This window comes from Megascapheus bottae, chromosome 12 (assembly GCF_031878675.1).
Source record: "Megascapheus bottae isolate mThoBot1 chromosome 12, mThoBot2.hap1, whole genome shotgun sequence".
NCBI classification, from domain to species: Eukaryota; Metazoa; Chordata; class Mammalia; order Rodentia; family Geomyidae; genus Megascapheus; species Megascapheus bottae.
In genome coordinates this window covers 60,376,964-60,384,148 of record NC_143520.1, presented here as the reverse complement: position 1 = coordinate 60,384,148, position 7,185 = coordinate 60,376,964, and positions in this window count along the sequence as shown.

Sequence of the window (7,185 nt, the reverse complement as noted above, 5' to 3'; positions counted from 1 at the left end):
GTATCTATTCCTAGTACCTACACTCAGTGAAAAATGTATTTTCTGGCCTATCGGCCTATTGACAGAGTAGTATTTTAAGTAGATTTCCTCAGACCTTCTAGATAATTTTAAAAAGCTACATTTAAAATGTTCACTAAAAAAATTTAACTGTAAAGTAGTATTTCCTACTTCAAGGTTTTATTTCTGAGTACTGTTTGGTTTGGGGGCCTGTACTGGAGCTTAAACTCAGAGCCTGGATGTAGTCTCATAGCATTTTTAGCCAAGACTATTGCTCTACTATTCAAGCCACAGCTCCACTTTCAGTTTTTTGTTGCTTAGTTGGAAATAAAAGTCTCATGGACTTTCCTGTCCAGGTTGGCTTTGAACTGAAATACTGAGATCCCGGGTTCCTGAGTATTTAGGATTACAGACATGAGGAGGTATTAGTCAGCTGAGTAAGACCTAATTGGCTTAAGAACACGAATTCATTCAAGATATCTTGACTGGAATTTAAATATACCTCAAGAATCTAATGTATCCTAATTACATTTCTACTCAGCTCTGTATTCAAACTTTCTTCTTATGAGTATTGCACAGTGAACATACCAACTGAAGTTCATTTTCATTTGCTTTAAGTTATGCATAAAAGAGTGGGTAGTTTTATTTACAAAAGTTAAACAAGAATCTCCTTGATCTTAGAGAGCCTTATTTATTTATTTATTTATTTTTATCTTTTCTTTTCTTTTCTCTTTCTTGGTGCTGGGGTTTGAATTCAGGACATTGCATTTGCCAGGCAAATGTTTTGCCATTGAGCTATGTCCCAGCTGAGAGGGATTTATTTATTCATTTACTTATTTATTTATATTTCCACTCAGGACCTCATGTTCCATTTCAGCTTTCTTGCTCAAGATTTGCATTTTAACAATTGAATCAGATTTACAGACTGATTTTTGATTTTTGCCAGTCCTGGGCCTTGAACTCAGGGCCTGGGCACTGTCCTTGGGCTTTCTCAAGGCTAGAGCTCTACCACTTAAGCAACAGAACCACTTCTAGCTTTTTTCTATGTATGTGGTACTGAGGAATCGAACCCTGGTCTTTGTGCATGCTAGACAAGCATTCTACCACTAGGCTAAAATCCCAGCCTCAACAGACTAATTTTTTGCTGATTAATTGGAAATGGACTCTTGGTCCTTCCTGCAATAGGTGGCTTTCAATCACGATTCCCTTATTGAGGGGTTCTGGGGTAACTAAGATGACAAAAATGGAATCCAGGGACACATGGAAGATAAGTACTTTACCACAGAACTGTGCCTGCACCCCCAAAATACATTCTGTAACAATTTTGATGGCTAGATGAAGCATTAATGGGTTTAGGTCAACAAAGGTCCAATTCTGGAATTGTGATTTTGGTCAATTATAGTATATTGAGTCAATATGGAAGTAATTAGAAATGTGAATACAGACTCACAGACTGAAATAACATATATTTATAAAAGTTGTATCTTTAAACATTCTTATAAACTCCAGTTTAATTAGATATCTTTCAATCCATCACACACTTTTGGTTGGATTTCTCCATTACAAAAAGACTATTTACACTCTAACAAGGTAGAATACCTTAATCCTATAAGGCTGTCCTAAAAAGAGGCTTTGATTGAACATATTAACCATAAGAAATTAGTTGTTAAATCTGAAGCTTGCAAGTTGAATGTCAGCATGCTTGATATTCACTGAGGCCTCTCTCCTAGGGCTGCAAGTGGCTATCTGCTGTTGGGGCCTAGCCTCCATCTCTGAGGCCTGATTCTGGCTCAGCTGCAATTAAAGGGCTTTGTCCAGGCATTTGGTCTTTTGCATACCTCTCTTAAGGCTGTGTACGTGACTCGATTGAACCCCCCGCAGTTTCGCGGGTCTCGCAGCAGCTCAAGTCTCGCGCGCTTTCCTGCACCTGTCCTGCCCACTACCTGAAAGCCCCACCCAGACCCTTAGTGGTAGCACAGAGGCCCTCTTCCTATTGGCTAGCTTCCCAGTGTCCACCTTCTCCTACCCCAACAGTATATAACTAATTGTCTGACGCAATAAAGGGGAAGAGCATCAGAGAGAACGAGAGATCAGCAGAGATCAGCAGAGAGATCTGATGCGCTTTCATGGTTAACACTGCTTCTGACTCAGCGTGGTTTTTTCTTCCCCGGTGATTGGGGGAGGGCTGGGTCTTCGACACTTACCATCTCGCTGGGCTCCCGGGGGACTACAGGCTGGCCCTGTGTGTCCCTCCCCGTTCCCATGTTGCTGCCCCGAGAGGAGCAACAATCTGCTATCTCTGCTCACATTGCCTGTTGCTATCCTCTGTGGACTGAGATGAGAGGGCTAGGATGATTTAGTGTTTGTTTATTTTTTGAGACTGGTATATATATACTCTATGCACCTATGCTTCTCAAACTTTTCAGTGATCCCTTACTTTTCAGTTTCTACCTCCACCTCCTCAGTGCTGGTATTACAGGCCTGAGTCATTATACCATTCACCTTGTATAATTTTTTCCCCAATCCTGTGGTTTGAATTCAGGGCCTGGGCACTGTCTTTGGGCTTCCTCAGGGCCAGAGCTCTTTCACTGGAGCCACAGAACCAATCTGTGTATGTGGTATGAAGGAATCCAATCCAGGGCTTCATGCATGCTGGGTGAACACTCTACCACTAGGACCCTAGAATGTGTTTTAACATTATGTTTAGATAGTTGTACAAAAATGTTGCCACCTAACAAAGCAGTTAATGGATATGTCTTGATCAATGTCATTCTGTTAAGGACATGAATCTCACAGAACCGGGAGCCTACTCATGTGAGCTCATTTAATTTTAAGTATCAAGTCCCCGTATAGATCTCCACTAAGGGTTGGGTGGGAGTACATGTCTTTCCAATATGAAATTAGGGAGAAGTGGAAAAAAATTGAGTCCATAATGTAGGAATTTCATTGTTTTATGTAATGCATTTTTGAATTTATTGTATGTTTTCAAATTAAATGTAGCATGGTGATTAAGACAAATTCAATACCAAAGATCTAACATAAACTACTTTTATGTCTTTATTTCACTCAATACCTCTATGAATGGTTCCAATAATTGTAAAATGTACTTATTAATACCATGTTGGAGTACAGAGGATTAAAAGCCACAAAATCACAAACTGTGACTGAAATATGGAAAATGTTTGTCAAACTCAAGGGACTCACTCTAGATTGGGTGCTCTTGAGTTTGTTCTATCCATGTGAGCATGGTTGGGTGGCCTTGCCTTTTTTTTTTTTGGTACTGGTCCTGGGGCTTGAACTCAGGGCTTGGGCATTGTCCCTGAGCATTTCTTGCTCAAGGTTAGCACACTATCACTTAAGCCACAAATCTATTTGTAGCTATTTTAGTACTTACCTGGAGATAAGAATCTCAGAGGCTTTCCTGTCTGAAGTGGCTTTGTTCTGTGATCCTCAGATCTGAGCCTCTTGAGTTAGCTAGGCTTACAGGCTTGAGCTACCAGTATTAGAATGATTTTTGGTATCTTTTTAGTTACAACTATTTGCAAAAGTTTGATAGGTTAGTAAAGGCAAATTATATTCTTTTATCAATAATAAGCAAAGATTAATATAAATAAGCTCAAGTTTACTATTATATTTTTAGATTATTCAATATAGAGTATATAAAAATATGTTAAATTATCTATAGTATATACACATATATAATCTAAGTTATATACATTCTATTATATGTTTTATAGCTTTTTTTGGCTAGTTCTGGGGCTTGAACTCAGGGTCTGAGCACTTGAGCTTTCTCAGGGCTAGCACTCTACCACCTGAGAAACAGCACTATTTCCTATTCTATATGTTATGTATATATTATATTTGGTTAGTCCTGGAGGTTGAACTTGACCTTTCATTTACTACGCAAACATTCTATTACTCAAGTCATGACCTTATTGTCATTATTATTATTTCATCTTCTACTTTCGCTTTTTTTTTTCTTGAACTCTGGGCCTGGGAGCTTTCCTTGAGCTCTTTGGCTCAAAGTTAGTGCCCAACACCTTGAACCACAGAGCCACTTCTGCCTTTTTCTGTAGTTAATGGAGAGAAGAGTCTCATGGCTGCCTTTGAACCAAGATCCTCAGATCTCAGCCTCCTGAATAGCTAGGATTACAGGTGTAAGCCACCTTGCCCGGCTACTTTTATTTCTATTCTTCCTTTTTTTCCTCCTCCTTTTCATCTTTTTTTTTTACTAAAGAATTTACTAACATTGATTTTTACATCATATTTCAAATGTCATGTTTAACAAACAAGTGTTCAAGAAAGGAATCTCTATATACAATCACTGGGACATAGATTTTAGAACATAATTAAAATTAAGCTGAGGTTTTGTTTGTCATAGATACAAATTAGCATAAGTAATAAAACATGTCTATAGAGTATAAAGTAGATCATGGATTTTTATGTCTATGTAGTTATATTTATATCTCCAAGACCATGCCCATAACCTTGGGTACCCAAATATTGAGTCGTAGCAGATGGACTGTTTGGCTCTCATATCTGTATATTGAGGATACCCTGTGCCTTTTGTTCCTTTGGTCTTGACTTATCTCACTCAACATGATTTGCTCTAATTTCATCCACTTCCCAGTGAATGCCATTATTTTATCTTATCTGTTGGCTATGTAGAATTCCATTTTGTGTGTATGTATATATATATATATATATATCATTTTTTGCACCCATTCATCTGCAGTAGGGCTTCTGGGTTGTTTCCATCTCTTGGCTATTGTGAATATTGCAGAGATGAACATGGCTGAGTAGGTTTCCTTACCATATACTGGGTTAAGATGCTCAGGATAGATGCCAGGGAAGTTCTACTTTCAGTTCTTTGAGAAACGTCCATAGTGCCTTTCAGAGTGGCTGAACTAGTTTACAATCCCACCAGCAGTGCAGTAGGGTTTCTTTTTTCTCCACAACCCTGCCAGTATTTGTCATTGTCCAAGTTCAGAATGTTGGCCATTCTAAATGGGGTAAGGTGGTATCTTAGGTTTTCATTTCCTTTATGACCATGGATGATGAGCATTTTCTCATTTTTTTCTTCTTTTTTAAAATATATTTTTATTGTAATTAATAGAAGGGTTACATTATATTCACCAGATAGAAGGTACATTACTTCACATACATTGATACCCTTTCTCATGTCTTGGTCCCCATTTGACTCCCCTCCCACTCCTCATCTTGTTTCCTCCCCTTCCCTATCCAATTTCAAATAACCAAATACGCACATATCCAATATATCAGATAACAAAGTGAAATACTGTAACAATATGAGATAACCAAGGGACAGCAAAAGAGATGAGAGATAACATAGTACATTAAGGACAACAATCACTCATTTTATGGCTTTTATTTCTATATCCTAGAGTTCCTTTCATTTTCTGGTCATAAAAGAAATGCAAATCAAAACAACTCTAAGATTCCACCTCACTCCAGTTAGAATGGCCAGGATCAAAAAAACTAATAACAACAGATGCTGGAGGGGATGTGGCCAGGAGGCATCACTACTGCACTGTTGGTGGGAGTGCAAACTTGTTCAACTGCTATGGAAAGCAGCATGGCAGTTCCTCAAAAGACTAAACATAGAGCTCCACTATGACCCAGCAACTCCACTACTTGGCATTTACCCATCTAGAAACAAGGGCATAATAAATCCACTAGCACAATGATGTTTATTGCAGCACTATTTACCACAGCAAAGGTATGGAACCAACCCAGATGTCCCTCAGTTGAGTGGATCAACAAGATGTGGTCTTTATACACAATGGCATTCTATGCTGCTGTCAGAAAGAACGACATTGCTCCATTTGTAAGGAAATGGAAAGAGAAAAAAATCATATTAAGTGAGGTAAGCCAGACTCAATGGAACATAGGCTCAATGGTTTCCCTCATTTGTCATTATCAGTAGAAACCTTGGGCTCTCCTAGCATAGATTTGCAATAAAGCAAAACCTAGATACATAAGGCCATACAGTCTCATGTTTTTTCTGCCCTTTTTACCTCTTATTTTGCTAAGTCTCTCTTTAGTTCCCTTGCCCATTTAGTGATTGATTTGCTGAGTTTTGGGGGGATTAGTTTCTTGAGTTCCCTATAGATACTGTACTTTAAGCATTTGTCTGATGTACTATTGGTAAATTTCTTTTCCCAGTTGGTTGGCTTTCTTTCTACTTTAGTAGCTGTGCTTTCATCTGTGCAGAAACTTTTTTATTTTGAGGTAGTCCCATTTGTCAAGTCTCTCTCCAATCCATTGTGACCCTGGGACTCTGCATAGGAAGTTTTTGCCTGTGCCTATGAGTTCCAGTGTCTCTCCTACTCTATCGTGTAGCAGTTTCAGGTCTGATATTGAGAAGCCAGGTGTGGAAACGTGTGATTCAGCAGTACTAGTCTGAGGTCATCTTTGCCTGAGGATTGGTCTTGTATCTGGCAGGCAGTAAATAACTGGAGACCTCATCCCTACAACATGAGGAATTAAACTTGACTAGCAAACAAATGATTGAGAAAGAATTCTTCCCCTAAGCCACTAGTAAGGAAAATAAGTATCTATACTGATGTCATGATTTTAATCCTATAAACAGTGAGGCATTTGATCAATATAGAGCATGAGATAATAAGTTTAAGTTCTTAGTTTGCAAGAATTTCTTGAAGTAGTAGCAGCAAACTAAGATTACTGATTTGCATATTTCTTAATTTTCATGTACATACAGAATTATGGAATTATTGGAGACTCAGGCACATAGAATAGAATATAAAGTAGAAATGTTCACTAAGCAAAATTTTCTTCCCTCAGAAACTATGTCTCATTTAAAATTCTCAAGGAAAGCTCATGTCAAATATGACATTAGAATATCTGCTAAGAACTCTAATTGGGCACAATGTTTGACAGTGCCAGACTTCTCCAAAGGAAGAATAATTTATTATAGCACTTTTCATTATAAATTATTTCTATTGTCATATTACAGCATATTCCATAATTCAATTTTTATATTAATATTAAAAACTCAGGTTTAAAATTTTTTATAATTGTACAAAAGAGTTTTAATTGAACCTGTCAATTTAAGTACAACATATGTTGATCAATGTCAGCCCTTCCATCATGCTCCTGCCATATGTATCTAGTTTGTATGTGGTACCAAGGAATTGAGCCTGGGTC